We start from the raw sequence: 24,181 nt of genomic DNA, 5'->3' as shown, positions 1-24,181 counted from the left end.
CTCAGCAATTGCCAACGTCCAGGGATTCCTCCCACAACAAAGGTGCCAGGACCAAAAGCTTTTGCTGCTCTTCAAGGACCCAGGCAACCCCATTCACAGCCCCACAAACGCTGGCGCTCTCTCTTTCTACAGCCTCCCAAAGTCCAATAATATCTGCCTGGGCCGCTGAGTAGAGCTTCGGTCAGCAATTGCAACGTCCAGGGATTCCTCCCACAACAAAGGTGCCAGGACCAAAAGCTCTTGCTGCTCTTCAAGGACCCAGGCAACCCCATTCACAGCCCCACAAACGATGGCGCTCTCTCTTTCTACAGCCTCCCAAAGTCCAATACTATCTGCCAGGGTTGCTGAGTAGAGCTTCGGTCAGCAATTGCAACGTCCAGGGATTCCTCCCACAACAAAGGTGCCAGGACCAAAAGCTTTTGCTGCTCTTCAAGGACCCAGGCAACCCCATTCACAGACCCACAAACGTTGGCGCTCTCTCTCTCTACAGCCTCCCAAAGTCCAATACTATCTGCCTGGGCCGCTGAGTAGAGCTTCGGTCAGCAATTGCAACGTCCAGGGATTCCTCCCACAACAAAGGTGCCAGGACCAAAAGCTCTTGCTGCTCTTCAAGGACCCAGGCAACCCCATTCACAGACCCACAAACGATGGCGCTCTCTCTTCCTACAGCCTCCCAAAGTCCAATACTATCTGCCCGGGCCGATGAGGAGAGCCGGAGCCAGGCTCAACAATTACCAACGTCCAGGGATTCCTCCCACAACAAAGGTGCCAGAACCAAAAGCTCTTGGTGCTCTTCAAGGACCCAGGCAACCCCATTCACAGCCCCACAAACGATGGCGCTCTCTCTTGCTAAAGACTCCCAAAGTCCAGTACTCTCTGCCCAGGCCGATGACTAGAGCCTGGCTCAGGTATCATGAAAGTCCAAGAATTCCTCCCACAACAAAGGTGTCAGGACTAAAAAGCTCTTGCTGCTCTTCAAGGACACAGGCAACCCCATTCACAGCCCCACAAACGCTGGCGCTCTCTCTTGCTAAAGACTCCCAAAGTCCAGTACTATCTGCCAAGGCCGATGACTAGAGCCTGGCTGAGCTGTTATGAACGTCCAAGGATTCCTCCCACAACAAAGGTGCCAGGACTAAAAAGCTCTTGCTGCTCTTCAAGGACCCAGGCAACCCCATTCACAGCCCCACAAACGATGGCGCTCTCTCTTTCTACAGCCTCCCAAAGTCCAGTAAAATCTGCACGGGAAACTGAGGACAGCCGTAGTCTTGCTCAGCAATTGCCAACGTCCAGGGATTCCTCCCACAACAAAGGTGCCAGGACCAAAAGCTTTTGCTGCTCTTCAAGGACACAGGCAACCCCATTCACAGACCCACAAACAATGGCGCTCTCTCTTTCTACAGCCTCCCAAAGTCCAATAATATCTGCCCGGACCGCTGAGTACAGCTTCGGTCAGCAATTGCAACGTCCAGGGATTCCTCCCACAACAAAGGTGCCAGGACCAAAAGCTCTTGCTGCTCTTCAAGGACCCAGGCAACCCCATTCACAGACCCACAAACGATGGCGCTCTCTCTTTCTACAGCCTCCCAAAGTCCAATACTATCTGCCAGGGTTGCTGAGGATAGCCGGAGCCCGGCTCAGCAATTGCCAACGTCCAGGGATTCCTCCCACAACAAAGGTGCCAGGACTAAAAAGCTCTTGCTGCTCTTAGAGGAACCAGGCAACCCCATTCACAGACCCACAAACGATGGCGCTCTCTTTTTCTACAGCCTCCCAAAGTCCAGTACTATCTGCCAAGGCCGATGACTAGAGCCTGGCTGAGCTATTATGAACGTCCAAGGATTCCTCCCACAACAAAGGTGCCAGGACTAAAAAGGTCTTGCTGCTCTTAGAGGACCCAGGCAACCCCATTCACAGACCTAAAAAGGCTGGCGCTCTCTCTTTCTACAGCCTCCCAAAGTCCAGTAAAATCTGCACGGGAAACTGTGGACAGCCGTAGTCTTGCTCAGCAATTGCAAACGTTCAGGGATTCCTCCCACAGCAAAGGTGCCAGGACCAAAAGCTTTTGCTGCTCTTCAAGGACCCAGGCAACCCCATTCACAGCCCCACAAACGTTGGCGCTCTCTCTCTCTACAGCCTCCCAAAGTCCAATACTATCTGCCCGGGCCGATGAGTAGAGCTTCGGTCAGCAATTGCAACGTCCAGGGATTCCTCCCACAACAAAGGTGCCAGGACCAAAAGCTCTTGCTGCTCTTCAAGGACCCAGGCAACCCCATTCACAGACCCACAAACGATGGCGCTCTCTCTTTCTACAGCCTCCCAAAGTCCAATACTATCTGCCCGGGCCGATGAGGAGAGCCGGAGCCAGGCTCAGCAATTACCAACGTCCAGGGATTCCTCCCACAACAAAGGTGCCAGGACCAAAAGCTCTTGGTGCTCTTCAAGGACCCAGGCAACCCCATTCACAGCCCCACAAACGATGGCGCTCTCTCTTGCTAAAGACTCCCAAAGTCCAGTACTCTCTGCCCAGGCCGATGACTAGAGCCTGGCTCAGGTATCATGAAAGTCCAAGCATTCCTCCCACAACAAAGGTGTCAGGACTAAAAAGCTCTTGCTGCTCTTCAAGGACACAGGCAACCCCATTCACAGCCCCACAAACGATGGCGCTCTCTCTTGCTAAAGACTCCCAAAGTCCAGTACTATCTGCCAAGGCCGATGACTAGAGCCTGGCTGAGCTGTTATGAACGTCCAAGGATTCCTCCCACAACAAAGGTGCCAGGACTAAAAAGCTCTTGCTGCTCTTAGAGGACCCAGGCAACCCCATTCACAGCCCCACAAACGATGGCGCTCTCTCTTTCTACAGCCTCCCAAAGTCCAGTAAAATCTGCACGGGAAACTGAGGACAGCCGTAGTCTTGCTCAGCAATTGCCAACGTCCAGGGATTCCTCCCACAACAAAGGTGCCAGGACCAAAAGCTTTTGCTGCTCTTCAAGGACCCAGGCAACCCCATTCACAGCCCCACAAACGCTGGCGCTCTCTCTTTCTACAGCCTCCCAAAGTCCAATAATATCTGCCCGGACCGCTGAGTACAGCTTCGGTCAGCAATTGCAACGTCCAGGGATTCCTCCCACAACAAAGGTGCCAGGACCAAAAGCTCTTGCTGCTCTTCAAGGACCCAGGCAACCCCATTCACAGCCCCACAAACGCTGGCGCTCTCTCTTCCTACAGCATCCAAAAGTCCAATACTATCTGCCCGGGCCGATGAGGAGAGCCGGAGCCTGGTATCAGCAATTGCCAACGTCCAGGGATTCCTCCCACAACAAAGGTGCCAGGACTAAAAAGCTCTTGCTGCTCTTAGAGGAACCAGGCAACCCCATTCACAGACCCACAAACGATGGCGCTCTCTTTTTCTACAGCCTCCCAAAGTCCAGTACTATCTGCCAAGGCCGATGACTAGAGCCTGGCTGAGCTATTATGAACGTCCAAGGATTCCTCCCACAACAAAGGTGCCAGGACTAAAAAGGTCTTGCTGCTCTTAGAGGACCCAGGCAACCCCATTCACAGACCTAAAAAGGCTGGCGCTCTCTCTCTCTACAGCCTCCCAAAGTCCAATACTATCTGCCTGGGCCGCTGAGTAGAGCTTCGGTCAGCAATTGCCAACGTCCAGGGATTCCTCCCACAACAAAGGTGCCAGGACCAAAAGCTCTTGCTGCTCTTCAAGGACCCAGGCAACCCCATTCACAGCCCCACAAACGCTGGCGCTCTCTCTTTCTACAGCCTCCCAAAGTCCTATACTATCTGCCTGGGCCGCGGAGTAGAGCTTTGGTAAGCAATTGCAACGTCCAGGGATTCCTCCCACAACAAAGGTGCCAGGACCAAAAGCTCTTCCTGCTCTTCAAGGACCCAGGCAACCCCATTCACAGCCCCACAAACGATGGCGCTCTCTCTTTCTACAGCCTCCCAAAGTCCAATACTATCTGCCCGGGCCGCTGAGTAGAGTTTGGTCAGCAATTGCCAAAGTCCAGGGATTCCTCCCACAACAAAGGTGCCAGGACCAAAAGCTCTTGCTGCTCTTCAAGGACACAGGCAACCCCATTCACAGCCCCACAAATGCTCGCGCTCTCTCTTGCTGAAGACTCCCAAAGTCCAGTACTCTCTGCCCAGGCCGATGACTAGAGCCTGGCTGAGCTATTATGAACGTCCAAGGATTCCTCCCACAACAAAGGTGCCAGGACTAAAAAGCTCTTGCAGCTCTTAGAGGACCCAGGCAACCCCATTCACAGCCCCACAAACGATGGCGCTCTCTCTTTCTACAGCCTCCCAAAGTCCAGTAAAATCTGCACGGGAAACTGAGGACAGCCGTAGTCTTGCTCAGCAATTGCCAAGGTCCAGGGATTCCTCCCACAACAAAGGTGCCAGGACCAAAAGCTTTTGCTGCTCTTCAAGGACCCAGGCAACCCCATTCACAGACCCACAAACGTTGGCGCTCTCTCTCTCTACAGCCTCCCAAAGTCCAATACTATCTGCCTGGGCCGCTGAGTAGAGCTTCGGTCAGCAATTGCAACGTCCAGGGATTCCTCCCACAACAAAGGTGCCAGGACCAAAAGCTCTTGCTGCTCTTCAAGGACCCAGGCAACCCCATTCACAGACCCACAAACGATGGCGCTCTCTCTTCCTACAGCCTCCCAAAGTCCAATACTATCTGCCCGGGCCGATGAGGAGAGCCGGAGCCAGGCTCAGCAATTACCAACGTCCAGGGATTCCTCCCACAACAAAGGTGCCAGAACCAAAAGCTCTTGGTGCTCTTCAAGGACCCAGGCAACCCCATTCACAGCCCCACAAACGATGGCGCTCTCTCTTGCTAAAGACTCCCAAAGTCCAGTACTCTCTGCCCAGGCCGATGACTAGAGCCTGGCTCAGGTATCATGAAAGTCCAAGAATTCCTCCCACAACAAAGGTGTCAGGACTAAAAAGCTCTTGCTGCTCTTCAAGGACACAGGCAACCCCATTCACAGCCCCACAAACGCTGGCGCTCTCTCTTGCTAAAGACTCCCAAAGTCCAGTACTATCTGCCAAGGCCGATGACTAGAGCCTGGCTGAGCTGTTATGAACGTCCAAGGATTCCTCCCACAACAAAGGTGCCAGGACTAAAAAGCTCTTGCTGCTCTTCAAGGACCCAGGCAACCCCATTCACAGCCCCACAAACGATGGCGCTCTCTCTTTCTACAGCCTCCCAAAGTCCAGTAAAATCTGCACGGGAAACTGAGGACAGCCGTAGTCTTGCTCAGCAATTGCCAACGTCCAGGGATTCCTCCCACAACAAAGGTGCCAGGACCAAAAGCTTTTGCTGCTCTTCAAGGACACAGGCAACCCCATTCACAGACCCACAAACAATGGCGCTCTCTCTTTCTACAGCCTCCCAAAGTCCAATAATATCTGCCCGGACCGCTGAGTACAGCTTCGGTCAGCAATTGCAACGTCCAGGGATTCCTCCCACAACAAAGGTGCCAGGACCAAAAGCTCTTGCTGCTCTTCAAGGACCCAGGCAACCCCATTCACAGACCCACAAACGATGGCGCTCTCTCTTTCTACAGCCTCCCAAAGTCCAATACTATCTGCCAGGGTTGCTGAGGATAGCCGGAGCCCGGCTCAGCAATTGCCAACGTCCAGGGATTCCTCCCACAACAAAGGTGCCAGGACTAAAAAGCTCTTGCTGCTCTTAGAGGAACCAGGCAACCCCATTCACAGACCCACAAACGATGGCGCTCTCTTTTTCTACAGCCTCCCAAAGTCCAGTACTATCTGCCAAGGCCGATGACTAGAGCCTGGCTGAGCTATTATGAACGTCCAAGGATTCCTCCCACAACAAAGGTGCCAGGACTAAAAAGGTCTTGCTGCTCTTAGAGGACCCAGGCAACCCCATTCACAGACCTAAAAAGGCTGGCGCTCTCTCTTTCTACAGCCTCCCAAAGTCCAGTAAAATCTGCACGGGAAACTGTGGACAGCCGTAGTCTTGCTCAGCAATTGCAAACGTTCAGGGATTCCTCCCACAGCAAAGGTGCCAGGACCAAAAGCTTTTGCTGCTCTTCAAGGACCCAGGCAACCCCATTCACAGACCCACAAACGTTGGCGCTCTCTCTCTCTACAGCCTCCCAAAGTCCAATACTATCTGCCCGGGCCGATGAGTAGAGCTTCGGTCAGCAATTGCAACGTCCAGGGATTCCTCCCACAACAAAGGTGCCAGGACCAAAAGCTCTTGCTGCTCTTCAAGGACCCAGGCAACCCCATTCACAGACCCACAAACGATGGCGCTCTCTCTTTCTACAGCCTCCCAAAGTCCAATACTATCTGCCCGGGCCGATGAGGAGAGCCGGAGCCAGGCTCAGCAATTACCAACGTCCAGGGATTCCTCCCACAACAAAGGTGCCAGGACCAAAAGCTCTTGGTGCTCTTCAAGGACCCAGGCAACCCCATTCACAGCCCCACAAACGATGGCGCTCTCTCTTGCTAAAGACTCCCAAAGTCCAGTACTCTCTGCCCAGGCCGATGACTAGAGCCTGGCTCAGGTATCATGAAAGTCCAAGCATTCCTCCCACAACAAAGGTGTCAGGACTAAAAAGCTCTTGCTGCTCTTCAAGGACACAGGCAACCCCATTCACAGCCCCACAAACGATGGCGCTCTCTCTTGCTAAAGACTCCCAAAGTCCAGTACTATCTGCCAAGGCCGATGACTAGAGCCTGGCTGAGCTGTTATGAACGTCCAAGGATTCCTCCCACAACAAAGGTGCCAGGACTAAAAAGCTCTTGCTGCTCTTAGAGGACCCAGGCAACCCCATTCACAGCCCCACAAACGATGGCGCTCTCTCTTTCTACAGCCTCCCAAAGTCCAGTAAAATCTGCACGGGAAACTGAGGACAGCCGTAGTCTTGCTCAGCAATTGCCAACGTCCAGGGATTCCTCCCACAACAAAGGTGCCAGGACCAAAAGCTTTTGCTGCTCTTCAAGGACCCAGGCAACCCCATTCACAGCCCCACAAACGCTGGCGCTCTCTCTTTCTACAGCCTCCCAAAGTCCAATAATATCTGCCCGGACCGCTGAGTACAGCTTCGGTCAGCAATTGCAACGTCCAGGGATTCCTCCCACAACAAAGGTGCCAGGACCAAAAGCTCTTGCTGCTCTTCAAGGACCCAGGCAACCCCATTCACAGCCCCACAAACGCTGGCGCTCTCTCTTCCTACAGCATCCAAAAGTCCAATACTATCTGCCCGGGCCGATGAGGAGAGCCGGAGCCTGGTATCAGCAATTGCCAACGTCCAGGGATTCCTCCCACAACAAAGGTGCCAGGACTAAAAAGCTCTTGCTGCTCTTAGAGGAACCAGGCAACCCCATTCACAGACCCACAAACGATGGCGCTCTCTTTTTCTACAGCCTCCCAAAGTCCAGTACTATCTGCCAAGGCCGATGACTAGAGCCTGGCTGAGCTATTATGAACGTCCAAGGATTCCTCCCACAACAAAGGTGCCAGGACTAAAAAGGTCTTGCTGCTCTTAGAGGACCCAGGCAACCCCATTCACAGACCTAAAAAGGCTGGCGCTCTCTCTCTCTACAGCCTCCCAAAGTCCAATACTATCTGCCTGGGCCGCTGAGTAGAGCTTCGGTCAGCAATTGCCAACGTCCAGGGATTCCTCCCACAACAAAGGTGCCAGGACCAAAAGCTCTTGCTGCTCTTCAAGGACCCAGGCAACCCCATTCACAGCCCCACAAACGCTGGCGCTCTCTCTTTCTACAGCCTCCCAAAGTCCTATACTATCTGCCTGGGCCGCGGAGTAGAGCTTTGGTAAGCAATTGCAACGTCCAGGGATTCCTCCCACAACAAAGGTGCCAGGACCAAAAGCTCTTCCTGCTCTTCAAGGACCCAGGCAACCCCATTCACAGCCCCACAAACGATGGCGCTCTCTCTTTCTACAGCCTCCCAAAGTCCAATACTATCTGCCCGGGCCGCTGAGTAGAGTTTGGTCAGCAATTGCCAAAGTCCAGGGATTCCTCCCACAACAAAGGTGCCAGGACCAAAAGCTCTTGCTGCTCTTCAAGGACACAGGCAACCCCATTCACAGCCCCACAAATGCTCGCGCTCTCTCTTGCTGAAGACTCCCAAAGTCCAGTACTCTCTGCCCAGGCCGATGACTAGAGCCTGGCTGAGCTATTATGAACGTCCAAGGATTCCTCCCACAACAAAGGTGCCAGGACTAAAAAGCTCTTGCAGCTCTTAGAGGACCCAGGCAACCCCATTCACAGCCCCACAAACGATGGCGCTCTCTCTTTCTACAGCCTCCCAAAGTCCAGTAAAATCTGCACGGGAAACTGAGGACAGCCGTAGTCTTGCTCAGCAATTGCCAAGGTCCAGGGATTCCTCCCACAACAAAGGTGCCAGCACCAAAAGCTTTTGCTGCTCTTCAAGGACCCAGGCAACCCCATTCACAGCCCCACAAACGTTGGCGCTCTCTCTTTCTACAGCCTCCCAAAGTCCAATACTATCTGCCTGGGCCGCTGAGTAGAGCTTCGGTCAGCAATTGCAACGTCCAGGGATTCCTCCCACAACAAAGGTGCCAGGACCAAAAGCTCTTGCTGCTGTTCAAGGACCCAGGCAACCCCATTCACAGCCCCACAAACGCTGGCGCTCTCTCTTTCTACAGCCTCCCAAAGTCCAATAATATCTGCCCGGACCGCTGAGTACAGCTTCGGTCAGCAATTGCAACGTCCAGGGATTCCTCCCACAACAAAGGTGCCAGGACCAAAAGCTCTTGCTGCTCTTCAAGGACCCAGGCAACCCCATTCACAGCCCCACAAACGACGGCGCTCTCTCTACAGCCTCCCAAAGTCCAATACTATCAGCCTGGGCCGCTGAGTAGAGCATCGGTCAGCAGTTGCAACGTCCAGGGATTCCTCCCACAACAAAGGTGCCAGGACCAAAAGCTCTTGCTGCTCTTCAAGGACCCAGGCAACCCCATTCACAGCCCCACAAACGCTGGCACTCTCTCTTGCTGAAGACTCCCAAAGTCCAGTACTATCTGCCCAGGCCGATGACTAGAGCCTGGCTCAGGTATCATGAAAGTCCAAGGATTCCTCCCACAACAAAGGTGTCAGGACTAAAAAGCTCTTGCTGCTCTTCAAGGACCCAGGCAACCCCATTCACAGCCCCACAAACGATGGCGCTCTCTCTTTCTACAGCCTCCCAAAGTCCAATACTATCTGCCTGTGCCGCTGAGTAGAGTTTGGTCAGCAATTGCAACGTCCAGGGATTCCTCCCACAACAAAGGTGCCAGGACCAAAAGCTCTTGCTGCTCTTCAAGGACACAGGCAACCCCATTCACAGCCCCACAAACGCTGGCGCTCTCTCTTGCTGAAGACTCCCAAAGTCCAGTACTCTCTGCCCAGGCCGATGACTAGAGCCTGGCTGAGCTATTATGAACGTCCAAGGATTCCTCCCACAACAAAGGTGCCAGGACTAAAAAGCTCTTGCTGCTCTTAGAGGACCCAGGCAACCCCATTCACAGCCCCACAAACGATGGCGCTCTCTCTTTCTACAGCCTCCCAAAGTCCAGTAAAATCTGCACGGGAAACTGAGGACAGCCGTAGTCTTGCTCAGCAATTGCCAACGTCCAGGGATTCCTCCCACAACAAAGGTGCCAGCACCAAAAGCTTTTGCTGCTCTTCAAGGACCCAGGCAACCCCATTCACAGCCCCACAAACGATGGCGCTCTCTCTTTCTACCGCCTCCCAAAGTCCAATAATATCTGCCCGGGCCGATGAGGAGAGCCGGAGCCCGGCTCAGCAATTACGAACATACAGGGATTCCTCCCACAACAAAGGTGCCAGGACCAAAAGCTCTTGCTGCTGTTCAAGGACCCAGGCAACCCCATTCACAGCCCCACAAACGATGGCGCTCTCTCTTCCTACAGCCTCCCAAAGTCCAATAGTATCAACCTGGGCCGCTGAGTAGAGCATCGGTCAGCAATTGCAACGTCCAGGGATTCCTCCCACAACAAAGGTGCCAGGACCAAAAGCTCTTGCTGCTCTTCAAGGACACAGGCAACCCCATTCACAGCCCCACAAACGCTCGCGCTCTCTCTTGCTGAAGACTCCCAAAGTCCAGTACTCTCTGCCCAGGCCGATGACTAGAGTCTGGCTGAGCTATTATGAACGTCCAAGGATTCCTCCCACAACAAAGGTGCCAGGACTAAAAAGCTCTTGCTGCTCTTAGAGGACCCAGGCAACCCCATTCACAGCCCCACAAACGATGGCGCTCTCTCTTTCTACCGCCTCCCAAAGTCCAATACTATCTGCCCGGGCCGATGAGGAGAGCCGGAGCCAGGCTCAGCTATTGCAACGTCCAGGGATTCCTCCCACAACAAAGGTGCCAGGACCAAAAGCTCTTGCTGCTCTTCAAGGACACAGGCAACCCCATTCACAGCCCAACAAACGATGGTGCTCTCTCTTGCTAAAGACTCCCAAAGTCCAGTAATATCTGCCCAGGTCGATGAATAGAGCCTGGCTCAGGTATCATGAAAGTCCAAGGATTCCTCCCACAACAAAGGTGTCAGGACTAAAAAGCTCTTGCTGCTCTTCAAGGACCCAGGCAACCCCATTCACAGCCCCACAAACGATGGCGCTCTCTCTTTCTACAGCCTCCCAAAGTCCAATACTATCTGCCAGGGTTGCTGAGGATAGCCGGAGCCCGGCTCAGCAATTGCCAACGTCCAGGGATTCCTCCCACAACAAAGGTGCCAGGACCAAAAGCTTTTGCTGCTCTTAGAGGACCCAGGCAACCCCATTCACAGACCCACAAACGATGGCGCTCTCTTTTTCTACAGCCTCCCAAAGTCCAGTAAAATCTGCACGGGAAACTGAGGACAGCCGTAGTCTTGCTCAGCAATTCCGAACGTCCAGGGATTCCTCCCACAACAAAGGTGCCAGGACCAAAAGCTTTTGCTGCTCTTCAAGGACCCAGGCAACCCCATTCACAGCCCCACAAACGCTGGCGCTCTCTCTTTCTACAGCCTCCCAAAGTCCAATACTATCTGCCTGGGCCACTGAGTAGAGCTTAGCTCAGCAATTGCAACGTCCAGGGATTCCTCCCACAACAAAGGTGCCAGGACCAAAAGCTCTTGCTGCTCTTCAAGGACCCAGGCAACCCCATTCACAGCCCCACAAACGTTGGCGCTCTCTCTTTCTACCGCCTCCCAAAGTCCAATACTATCTGCCCGGGCCGATGAGGAGAGCCGGAGCCAGGCTCAGCAATTGCCAACGTCCAGGGATTCCTCCCACAACAAAGGTGCCAGGACCAAAAGCTCTTGCTGCTCTTCAAGGACCCAGGCAACCCCATTCACAGCCCCACAAATGCTGGCGCTCTCTCTACAGCCTCCCAAAGTCCAATACTATCTGCCTGGGCCGCTGAGTAGAGCTTCGGTCAGCAATTGCAACGTCCAGGGATTCCTCCCACAACAAAGGTGCCAGGACCAAAAGCTCTTGCTGCTCTTCAAGGACCCAGGCAACCCCATTCACAGCCCCACAAACGCTGGCGCTCTCTCTTGCTAAAGACTCCCAAAGTCCAGTACTCTCTGCCCAGGCCGATGACTAGAGCCTGGCTGAGCTATTATGAACGTCCAAGGATTCCTCCCACAACAAAGGTGCCAGGACTAAAAAGCTCTTGCTGCTCTTAGAGGACCCAGGCAACCCCATTCACAGCCCCGCAAACGATGGCGCTCTCTCTTTCTACAGCCTCCCAAAGTCCAGTAAAATCTGCACGGGAAACTGAGGACAGCCGTAGTCTTGCTCAGCAATTGCCAAGGTCCAGGGATTCCTCCCACAACAAAGGTGCCAGGACCAAAAGCTTTTGCTGCTCTTCAAGGACCCAGGCAACCCCATTCACAGCCCCACAAACGCTGGCGCTCTCTCTTTCTACAGCCTCCCAAAGTCCAATAATATCTGCCCGGACCGCTGAGTACAGCTTCGGTCAGCAATTGCAACGTCCAGGGATTCCTCCCACAAGAAAGGTGCCAGGACCAAAAGCTCTTGCTGCTCTTCAAGGACCCAGGCAACCCCATTCACAGCCCCACAAACGATGGCGCTCTCTCTTTCTACCGCCTCCCAAAGTCCAATAATATCTGCCCGGGCCGATGCGGAGAGCCGGAGCCCGGCTCAGCAATTGCCAACGTCCAGGGATTCCTCCCACAACAAAGGTGCCAGGACCAAAAGCTCTTGCTGCTCTTCAAGGACCCAGGCAACCCCATTCACAGCCCCACAAATGCTGGCGCTCTCTCTACAGCCTCCCAAAGTCCAATACTATCTGCCTGGGCCGATGACTAGAGCTTCGGTCAGCAATTGCAACGTCCAGGGATTCCTCCCACAACAAAGGTGCCAGGACCAAAAGCTCTTGCTGCTCTTCAAGGACCCAGGCAACCCCATTCACAGCCCCACAAACGCTGGCGCTCTCTCTTGCTAAAGACTCCCAAAGTCCAGTACTCTCTGCCCAGGCCGATGACTAGAGCCTGGCTGAGCTATTATGAACGTCCAAGGATTCCTCCCACAACAAAGGTGCCAGGACTAAAAAGCTCTTGCTGCTCTTAGAGGACCCAGGCAACCCCATTCACAGCCCCACAAACGATGGCGCTCTCTCTTTCTACAGCCTCCCAAAGTCCAGTAAAATCTGCACGGGAAACTGAGGACAGCCGTAGTCTTGCTCAGCAATTGCCAAGGTCCAGGGATTCCTCCCACAACAAAGGTGCCAGGACCAAAAGCTTTTGCTGCTCTTCAAGGACCCAGGCAACCCCATTCACAGCCCCACAAACGCTGGCGCTCTCTCTTTCTACAGCCTCCCAAAGTCCAATAATATCTGCCCGGACCGCTGAGTACAGCTTCGGTCAGCAATTGCAACGTCCAGGGATTCCTCCCACAAGAAAGGTGCCAGGACCAAAAGCTCTTGCTGCTCTTCAAGGACCCAGGCAACCCCATTCACAGCCCCACAAACGATGGCGCTCTCTCTTTCTACCGCCTCCCAAAGTCCAATAATATCTGCCCGGGCCGATGAGGAGAGCCGGAGCCCGGCTCAGCAATTGCGAACATCCAGGGATTCCTCCCACAACAAAGGTGGCAATACCAAAAGCTCTTGCTGCTCTTCAAGGACCCAGGCAACCCCATTCACAGCCCCACAAACGATGGCGCTCTCTCTACAGCCTCCCAAAGTCCAATACTATCAGCCTGGCCCGCTGAGTAGAGCATCGGTCAGCAATTGCAACGTCCAGGGATTCCTCCCACAACAAAGGTGCCAGGACCAAAAGCTCTTGCTGCTCTTCAAGGACCCAGGCAACCCCATTCACAGCCCCACAAACGCTGGCGCTCTCTCTTGCTGAAGACTCCCAAAGTCCAGTACTTTCTGCCAAGGCCGATGACTAGAGTCTGGCTGAGCTTTTATGAACGTCCAAGGATTCCTCCCACAACAAAGGTGCCAGGACTAAAAAGCTCTTGCTGCTCTTCAAGGACCCAGGCAACCCCATTCACAGACCCACAAACGATGGCGCTCTCTCTTTCTACCGCCTCCCAAAGTCCAATACTATCTGCCCGGGCCGATGAGGAGAGCCGGAGCCAGGCTCTGCAATTGCAACGTCCAGGGATTCCTCCCACAACAAAGGTGCCAGGACCAAAAGCTCTTGCTGCTCTTCAAGGACCCAGGCAACCCCATTCACAGCCCAACAAACGATGGCGCTCTCTCTTGCTAAAGACTCCCAAAGTCCAGTAATATCTGCATAGGTCGATGAATAGAGCCTGGCTCAGGTATCATGAAAGTCCAAGGATTCCTCCCACAACAAAGGTGTCAGGACTAAAAAGCTCTTGCTGCTCTTCAAGGACCCAGGCAACCCCATTCACAGCCCCACAAACGATGGCGCTCTCTCTTGCTACAGCCTCCCAAAGTCCAATACTAAACTGCCACGGTTGCTGAGGATAGCCGGAGCCCGGCTCAGCAATTGCCAACGTCCAGGGATTCCTCCCACAACAAAGGTGCCAGGACCAAAAGCTTTTCCTGCTCTTAGAGGACCCAGGCAACGCCATTCACAGACCCACAAACGATGGCGCTCTCTTTTTCTACAGCCTCCCAAAGTCCAGTAAAATCTGCACGGGAAACTGAGGACAGCCGTAGTCTTGCTCAGCAATTCCGAACGTCCAGGGATTCCTCCCACAACAAAGGTGCCAGGACCAAAAGCCCTTGCTGCTCTTCAAGGACACAGGCAACCCCATTCACAGCCCCACAAACGCTCGCGCTCTCTCTTGCTGAAGACTCCCAAAGTCCAGTACTCTCTGCCCAGGCCGATGACTAGAGCCTGGCTGAGCTATTATGAACGTCCAAGGATTCCTCCCACAACAAAGGTGCCAGGACTAAAAAGCTCTTGCTGCTCTTAGAGGACCCAGGCAACCCCATTCACAGCCCCACAAACGCTGGCGCTCTCTCTTTCTACAGCCTCCCAAAGTCCAGTAAAATCTGCACGGGAAACTGAGGACAGCCGTAGTCTTGCTCAGCAATTGCCAAGGTCCAGGGATTCCTCCCACAACAAAGGTGCCAGGACCAAAAGCTTTTGCTGCTCTTCAAGGACCCAGGCAACCCCATTCACAGCCCCACAAACGCTGGCGCTCTCTCTTTCTACAGCCTCCCAAAGTCCAATACTATCTGCCTGGGTCACTGAGTACAGCTTCGCTCAGCAATTGCAACGTCCAGGGATTCCTCCCACAACAAAGGTGCCAGGACCAAAAGCTCTTGCTGCTCTTCAAGGACACAGGCAACCCCATTCACAGCCCCACAAACGCTCGCGCTCTCTCTTGCTAAAGACTCCCAAAGTCCAGTAGTATCTGCCAAGGCCGATGACTAGAGCCTGGCTGAGCTATTATGAACGTCCAAGGATTCCTCCCACAACAAAGGTGCCAGGACTAAAAAGCTCTTGCTGCTCTTAGAGGACCCAGGCAACCCCATTCACAGCCCCACAAACGATGGCGCTCTCTCTTTCTACAGCCTCCCAAAGTCCAGTAAAATCTGCACGGGAAACTGAGGACAGCCGTAGTCTTGCTCAGCAATTGCCAACGTCCAGGGATTCCTCCCACAACAAAGGTGCCAGGACCAAAAGCTTTTGCTGCTCTTCAAGGACCCAGGCAACCCCATTCACAGCCCCACAAACGATGGCGCTCTCTCTTTCTACAGCCTCCCAAAGTCCAATAATATCTGCCCGGACCGCTGAGTACAGCTTCGGTCAGCAATTGCCAACGTCCAGGGATTCCTCCCACAACAAAGGTGCCAGGACCAAAAGCTCTTGCTGCTCTTCAAGGACCCAGGCAACCCCATACACAGCCCCACAAACCCTGGCGCGCTCTCTCTTTCTGCAGCCTCCCAAATTCCAATACTATCTGCCCGGGCCGATGAGGAGAGCCGGAGCCCGGCTCAGCCATTGCCAACGTCCAGGGATTCCTCCCACAACAAAGGTGCCAGGACCAAAAGCTCTTGCTGCTCTTCAAGGACCCAGGCAACCCCATTCACAGCCCCACAAACGATGGCGCTCTCTCTACGGCCTCCCAAAGTCCAATAGTATCAACCTGGGCCGCTGAGTAGAGCATCGGTCAGCAATTGCAACGTCCAGGGATTCCTCCCACAACAAAGGTGCCAGGACCAAAAGCTCTTGCTGCTCTTCAAGGACCCAGGCAACCCCATTCACAGCCCCACAAACGCTGGCGCTCTGTCTTGCTAAAGACTCCCAAAGTCCAGTACTTTCTGCCAAGGCCGATGACTAGAGTCTGGCTGAGCTATTATGAACGTCCAAGGATTCCTCCCACAACAAAGGTGCCAGGACTAAAAAGCTCTTGCTGCTCTTAGAGGACCCAGGCAACCCCATTCACAGCCCCACAAACGATGGCGCTCTCTCTTTCTACAGCCTCCCAAAGTCCAATACTATCTGCCCGGGCCGATGAGGAGAGCCGGAGCCAGGCTCAGCAATTGCCAACGTCCAGGGATTCCTCCCACAAGAAAGGTGCCAGGACCAAAAGCTCTTGCTGCTCTTCAAGGACACAGGCAACCCCATTCACAGCCCAACAAACGATGGCGCTCTCTCTTGCTAAATACTCCCAAAGTCCAGTAATATCTGCCCAGGTCGATGAATAGAGCCTGGCTCAGGTATCATGAAAGTCCAAGGATTCCTCCCACAACAAAGGTGTCAGGACTAAAAAGCTCTTGCTGCTCTTCAAGGACCCAGGCAACCCCATTCACAGCCCCACAAACGATGGCGCTCTCTCTTTCTACAGCCTCCCAAAGTCCAATACTATCTGCCCGGGCCGATGAGGAGAGCCGGACCCCGGCTCAGCAATTGCCAACGTCCAGGGATTCCTCCCACAACAAAGGTGCCAGGACCAAAAGCTCTTGCTGCTCTTCAAGGACCCAGGCAACCCCATTCACAGACCCACAAACGATGGCGCTCTCTCTTCCTACAGCCTCCCAAAGTCCAGTAAAATCTGCACGGGAAACTGAGGACAGCCGTAGTCTTGCTCAGCAATTCCGAACGTCCAGGGATTCCTCCCACAACAAAGGTGCCAGGACCAAAAGCTTTTGCTGCTCTTCAAGGACCCAGGCAACCCCATTCACAGCCCCACAAACGCTGGCGCTCTCTCTTTCTACAGCCTCCCAAAGTCCAATACTATCTGCCTGGGCCACTGAGTACAGCTTCGCTCAGCAATTGCAACGTCCAGGGATTCCTCCCACAACAAAGGTGCCAGGACCAAAAGCTCTTGCTGCTCTTCAAGGACCCAGGCAACCCCATTCACAGCCCCACAAACGTTGGCGCTCTCTCTTTCTACCGCCTCCCAAAGTCCAATACTATCTGCCCGGGCCGATGAGGAGAGCCGGAGCCAGGCTCAGCAATTGCCAACGTCCAGGGATTCCTCCCACAACAAAGGTGCCAGGACCAAAAGCTCTTGCTGCTCTTCAAGGACACAGGCAACCCCATTCACAGCCCCACAAATGCTGGCACTCTCTCTACAGCCTCCCAAAGTCCAATACTATCTGCCTGGGCCGCTGAGTAGAGCTTCGGTCAGCAATTGCAACGTCCAGGGATTCCTCCCACAACAAAGGTGCCAGGACCAAAAGCTCTTCCTGCTCTTCAAGGACCCAGGCAACCCCATTCACAGACCCACAAACGATGGCGCTCTCTCTTGCTAAAGACTCCCAAAGTCCAGTAATCTCTGCCAAGGCCGATGACTAGAGCCTGGCTGAGCTATTATGAACGTCCAAGGATTCCTCCCACAACAAAGGTGCCAGGACTAAAAAGCTCTTGCTGCTCTTAGAGGACCCAGGCAACCCCATTCACAGCCCCACAAACGCTGGCGCTCTCTCTTTCTACAGCCTCCCAAAGTCCAGTAAAATCTGCACGGGAAACTGAGGACAGCCGTAGTCTTGCTCAGCAATTGCCAAGGTCCAGGGATTCCTCCCACAACAAAGGTGCCAGGACCAAAAGCTTTTGCTGCTCTTCAAGGACCCAGGCAACCCCATTCACAGCCCCACAAACGCTGGCGCTCTCTCTTTCTACAGCCTCCCAAAGTCCAATAATATCTGCCCGGACCGCTGAGTACAGCTTCGGTCAGCAATTGCAACGTCCAGGGATTCCTCCCACAAGAAAGGTGCCAGGACCAAAAGCTCTTGCTGCTCTTCAAGGACCCAGGCAACCCCATTCACAGCCCCACAAACGATGGCGCTCTCTCTTTCTACCGCCTCCCAAAGTCCAATAATATCTGCCCGGGCCGATGAGGAGAGCCGGAGCCCGGCTCAGCAATTGCGAACATCCAGGGATTCCTCCCACAACAAAGGTGCCAATACCAAAAGCTCTTGCTGCTCTTCAAGGACCCAGGCAACCCCATTCACAGCCCCACAAACGATGGCGCTCTTTCTACAGCCTCCCAAAGTCCAATACTATCAGCCTGGGCCGCTGAGTAGAGCATCGGTCAGCAATTGCAACGTCCAGGGATTCCTCCGACAACAAAGGTGCCAGGACCAAAAGCTCTTGCTGCTCTTCAAGGACCCAGGCAACCCCATTCACAGCCCAACAAACGATGGCGCTCTCTCTTGCTAAAGACTCCCAAAGTCCAGTAATATCTGCATAGGTCGATGAATAGAGCCTGGCTCAGGTATCATGAAAGTCCAAGGATTCCTCCCACAACAAAGGTGTCAGGACTAAAAAGCTCTTGCTGCTCTTCAAGGACCCAGGCAACCCCATTCACAGCCCCACAAACGATGGCGCTCTCTCTTGCTACAGCCTCCCAAAGTCCAATACTAAACTGCCACGGTTGCTGAGGATAGCCGGAGCCCGGCTCAGCAATTGCCAACGTCCAGGGATTCCTCCCACAACAAAGGTGCCAGGACCAAAAGCTTTTCCTGCTCTTAGAGGACCCAGGCAACGCCATTCACAGACCCACAAACGATGGCGCTCTCTTTTTCTACAGCCTCCCAAAGTCCAGTAAAATCTGCACGGGAAACTGAGGACAGCCGTAGTCTTGCTCAGCAATTCCGAACGTCCAGGGATTCCTCCCACAACAAAGGTGCCAGGACCAAAAGCCCTTGCTGCTCTTCAAGGACACAGGCAACCCCATTCACAGCCCCACAAACGCTCGCGCTCTCTCTTGCTGAAGACTCCCAAAGTCCAGTACTCTCTGCCCAGGCCGATGACTAGAGCCTGGCTGAGCTATTATGAACGTCCAAGGATTCCTCCCACAACAAAGGTGCCAGGACTAAAAAGCTCTTGCTGCTCTTAGAGGACCCAGGCAACCCCATTCACAGCCCCACAAACGCTGGCGCTCTCTCTTTCTACAGCCTCCCAAAGTCCAGTAAAATCTGCACGGGAAACTGAGGACAGCCGTAGTCTTGCTCAGCAATTGCCAAGGTCCAGGGATTCCTCCCACAACAAAGGTGCCAGGACCAAAAGCTTTTGCTGCTCTTCAAGGACCCAGGCAACCCCATTCACAGCCCCACAAACGCTGGCGCTCTCTCTTTCTACAGCCTCCCAAAGTCCAATACTATCTGCCTGGGTCACTGAGTACAGCTTCGCTCAGCAATTGCAACGTCCAGGGATTCCTCCCACAACAAAGGTGCCAGGACCAAAAGCTCTTGCTGCTCTTCAAGGACACAGGCAACCCCATTCACAGCCCCACAAACGCTCGCGCTCTCTCTTGCTAAAGACTCCCAAAGTCCAGTAGTATCTGCCAAGGCCGATGACTAGAGCCTGGCTGAGCTATTATGAACGTCCAAGGATTCCTCCCACAACAAAGGTGCCAGGACTAAAAAGCTCTTGCTGCTCTTAGAGGACCCAGGCAACCCCATTCACAGCCCCACAAACGATGGCGCTCTCTCTTTCTACAGCCTCCCAAAGTCCAGTAAAATCTGCACGGGAAACTGAGGACAGCCGTAGTCTTGCTCAGCAATTGCCAACGTCCAGGGATTCCTCCCACAACAAAGGTGCCAGGACCAAAAGCTTTTGCTGCTCTTCAAGGACCCAGGCAACCCCATTCACAGCCCCACAAACGATGGCGCTCTCTCTTTCTACAGCCTCCCAAAGTCCAATAATATCTGCCCGGACCGCTGAGTACAGCTTCGGTCAGCAATTGCCAACGTCCAGGGATTCCTCCCACAACAAAGGTGCCAGGACCAAAAGCTCTTGCTGCTCTTCAAGGACCCAGGCAACCCCATACACAGCCCCACAAACCCTGGCGCGCTCTCTCTTTCTGCAGCCTCCCAAATTCCAATACTATCTGCCCGGGCCGATGAGGAGAGCCGGAGCCCGGCTCAGCCATTGCCAACGTCCAGGGATTCCTCCCACAACAAAGGTGCCAGGACCAAAAGCTCTTGCTGCTCTTCAAGGACCCAGGCAACCCCATTCACAGCCCCACAAACGATGGCGCTCTCTCTACGGCCTCCCAAAGTCCAATAGTATCAACCTGGGCCGCTGAGTAGAGCATCGGTCAGCAATTGCAACGTCCAGGGATTCCTCCCACAACAAAGGTGCCAGGACCAAAAGCTCTTGCTGCTCTTCAAGGACCCAGGCAACCCCATTCACAGCCCCACAAACGCTGGCGCTCTGTCTTGCTAAAGACTCCCAAAGTCCAGTACTTTCTGCCAAGGCCGATGACTAGAGTCTGGCTGAGCTATTATGAACGTCCAAGGATTCCTCCCACAACAAAGGTGCCAGGACTAAAAAGCTCTTGCTGCTCTTAGAGGACCCAGGCAACCCCATTCACAGCCCCACAAACGATGGCGCTCTCTCTTTCTACAGCCTCCCAAAGTCCAATACTATCTGCCCGGGCCGATGAGGAGAGCCGGAGCCAGGCTCAGCAATTGCCAACGTCCAGGGATTCCTCCCACAAGAAAGGTGCCAGGACCAAAAGCTCTTGCTGCTCTTCAAGGACACAGGCAACCCCATTCACAGCCCAACAAACGATGGCGCTCTCTCTTGCTAAATACTCCCAAAGTCCAGTAATATCTGCCCAGGTCGATGAATAGAGCCTGGCTCAGGTATCATGAAAGTCCAAGGATTCCTCCCACAACAAAGGTGTCAGGACTAAAAAGCTCTTGCTGCTCTTCAAGGACCCAGGCAACCCCATTCACAGCCCCACAAACGATGGCGCTCTCTCTTTCTACAGCCTCCCAAAGTCCAATACTATCTGCCCGGGCCGATGAGGAGAGCCGGACCCCGGCTCAGCAATTGCCAACGTCCAGGGATTCCTCCCACAACAAAGGTGCCAGGACCAAAAGCTCTTGCTGCTCTTCAAGGACCCAGGCAACCCCATTCACAGACCCACAAACGATGGCGCTCTCTCTTCCTACAGCCTCCCAAAGTCCAGTAAAATCTGCACGGGAAACTGAGGACAGCCGTAGTCTTGCTCAGCAATTCCGAACGTCCAGGGATTCCTCCCACAACAAAGGTGCCAGGACCAAAAGCTTTTGCTGCTCTTCAAGGACCCAGGCAACCCCATTCACAGCCCCACAAACGCTGGCGCTCTCTCTTTCTACAGCCTCCCAAAGTCCAATACTATCTGCCTGGGCCACTGAGTACAGCTTCGCTCAGCAATTGCAACGTCCAGGGATTCCTCCCACAACAAAGGTGCCAGGACCAAAAGCTCTTGCTGCTCTTCAAGGACCCAGGCAACCCCATTCACAGCCCCACAAACGTTGGCGCTCTCTCTTTCTACCGCCTCCCAAAGTCCAATACTATCTGCCCGGGCCGATGAGGAGAGCCGGAGCCAGGCTCAGCAATTGCCAACGTCCAGGGATTCCTCCCACAACAAAGGTGCCAGGACCAAAAGCTCTTGCTGCTCTTCAAGGACACAGGCAACCCCATTCACAGCCCCACAAACGCTGGCGCTCTCTCTACAGCCTCCCAAAGTCCAATACTATCTGCCTGGGCCGCTGAGTAGAGCTTCGGTCAGCAATTGCAACGTCCAGGGATTCCTCCCACAACAAAGGTGCCAGGACCAAAAGCTCTTCCTGCTCTTCAAGGACCCAGGCAACCCCATTCACAGACCCACAAACGATGGCGCTCTCTCTTGCTAAAGACTCCCAAAGTCCAGTAATCTCTGCCAAGGCCGATGACTAGAGCCTGGCTGAGCTATTATGAACGTCCAAGGATTCCTCCCACAACAAAGGTGCCAGGACTAAAAAGCTCTTGCTGCTCTTAGAGGACCCAGGCAACCCCATTCACAGCCCCACAAACGCTGGCGCTCTCTCTTTCTACAGCCTCCCAAAGTCCAGTAAAATCTGCACGGGAAACTGAGGACAGCCGTAGTCTTGCTCAGCAATTGCCAAGGTCCAGGGATTCCTCCCACAACAAAGGTGCCAGGACCAAAAGCTTTTGCTGCTCTTCAAGGACCCAGGCAACCCCATTCACAGCCCCACAAACGCTGGCGCTCTCTCTTTCTACAGCCTCCCAAAGTCCAATAATATCTGCCCGGACCGCTGAGTACAGCTTCGGTCAGCAATTGCAACGTCCAGGGATTCCTCCCACAAGAAAGGTGCCAGGACCAAAAGCTCTTGCTGCTCTTCAAGGACCCAGGCAACCCCATTCACAGCCCCACAAACGATGGCGCTCTCTCTTTCTACCGCCTCCCAAAGTCCAATAATATCTGCCCGGGCCGATGAGGAGAGCCGGAGCCCGGCTCAGCAATTGCGAACATCCAGGGATTCCTCCCACAACAAAGGTGCCAATACCAAAAGCTCTTGCTGCTCTTCAAGGACCCAGGCAACCCCATTCACAGCCCCACAAACGATGGCGCTCTTTCTACAGCCTCCCAAAGTCCAATACTATCAGCCTGGGCCGCTGAGTAGAGCATCGGTCAGCAATTGCAACGTCCAGGGATTCCTCCGACAACAAAGGTGCCAGGACCAAAAGCTCTTGCTGCTCTTCAAGGACCCAGGCAACCCCATTCACAGCCCCACAAACGCTGGCGCTCTCTCTTGCTGAAGACTCCCAAAGTCCAGTACTTTCTGCCAAGGCCGATGACTAGAGTCTGGCTGAGCTTTTATGAACGTCCAAGGATTCCTCCCACAACAAAGGTGCCAGGAGTAAAAAGCTCTGCTGCTCTTCAAGGACCCAGGCAACCCCATTCACAGCCCCACAAACGATGGCGCTCTCTCTTTCTACCGCCTCCCAAAGTCCAATACTATCTGCCCGGGCCGATGAGGAGAGCCGGAGCCAGGCTCTGCAATTGCAACGTCCAGGGATTCCTCCCACAACAAAGGTGCCAGGACCAAAAGCTCTTGGTGCTCTTCAAGGACCCAGGCAACCCCATTCACAGCCCAACAAACGATGGCGCTCTCTCTTGCTAAAGACTCCCAAAGTCCAGTAATATCTGCATAGGTCGATGAATAGAGCCTGGCTCAGGTATCATGAAAGTCCAAGGATTCCTCCCACAACAAAGGTGTCAGGACTAAAAAGCTCTTGCTGCTCTTCAAGGACCCAGGCAACCCCATTCACAGCCCCACAAACGATGGCGCTCTCTCTTGCTACAGCGTCCCAAAGTCCAATAATATCTGCCTGGGCCACTGAGGAGAGCTTCGGTCAGCAATTGCGAACGTCCAGGGATTCCTCCCACAACAAAGGTGCCAGGACCAAAAGCTCTTGCTGCTCTTCAAGGACACAGGCAACCCCATTCACAGCCCCACAAACGCTGGCGCTCTCTCTTGCTGAAGACTCCCAAAGTCCAGTACTATCTGCCAAGGCCGATGACTAGAGCCTGGCTGAGCTATTATGAACGTCCAAGGATTCCTCCCACAACAAAGGAGCCAGGACTAAAAAGCTCTTGCTGCTCTTAGAGGACCCAGGCAACCCCATTCACAGCCCCACAAACGATGGCGCTCTCTCTTTCTACAGCCTCCCAAAGTCCAGTAAAATCTGCACGGGAAACTGAGGACAGCTGTAGTCTTGCTCAGCAATTGCCAAGGTCCAGGGATTCCTCCCACAACAAAGGAGCCAGGACCAAAAGCTTTTGCTGCTCTTCAAGGACCCAGGCAACCCCATTCACAGCCCCACAAACGATGGCGCTCTCTCTTGCTACAGCCTCCCAAAGTCCAATAATATCTGCCCGGACCGCTGAGTACAGCTTCGGTCAGCAATTGCAACGTCCAGGGATTCCTCCCACAACAAAGGTGCCAGGACCAAAAGCTCTTGCTGCTCTTCAAGGACCCAGGCAACCCCATACACAGCCCCACAAACCCTGGCGCGCTCTCTCTTTCTGCAGCCTCCCAAATTCCAATACTATCTGCCCGGGCCGATGAGGAGAGCCGGAGCCCGGCTCAGCCATTGCCAACGTCCAGGGATTCCTCCCACAACAAAGGTGCCAGGACCAAAAGCTCTTGCTGCTCTTCAAGGACCCAGGCAACCCCATTCACAGCCCCACAAACGATGGCGCTCTCTCTACGGCCTCCCAAAGTCCAATAGTATCAACCTGGGCCGCTGAGTAGAGCATCGGTCAGCAATTGCAACGTCCAGGGATTCCTCCCACAACAAAGGTGCCAGGACCAAAAGCTCTTGCTGCTCTTCAAGGACCCAGGCAACCCCATTCACAGCCCCACAAACGCTGGCGCTCTGTCTTGCTAAAGACTCCCAAAGTCCAG

Source organism: Platalea leucorodia (genome assembly GCF_965183815.1).
Source record: "Platalea leucorodia genome assembly, chromosome: 3".
In the NCBI taxonomy this organism is placed as follows: Eukaryota; Metazoa; Chordata; class Aves; order Pelecaniformes; family Threskiornithidae; genus Platalea; species Platalea leucorodia.
The sequence above is the reverse complement of the archived record's forward strand: the minus strand, read 5'-3'. Positions refer to the sequence as shown.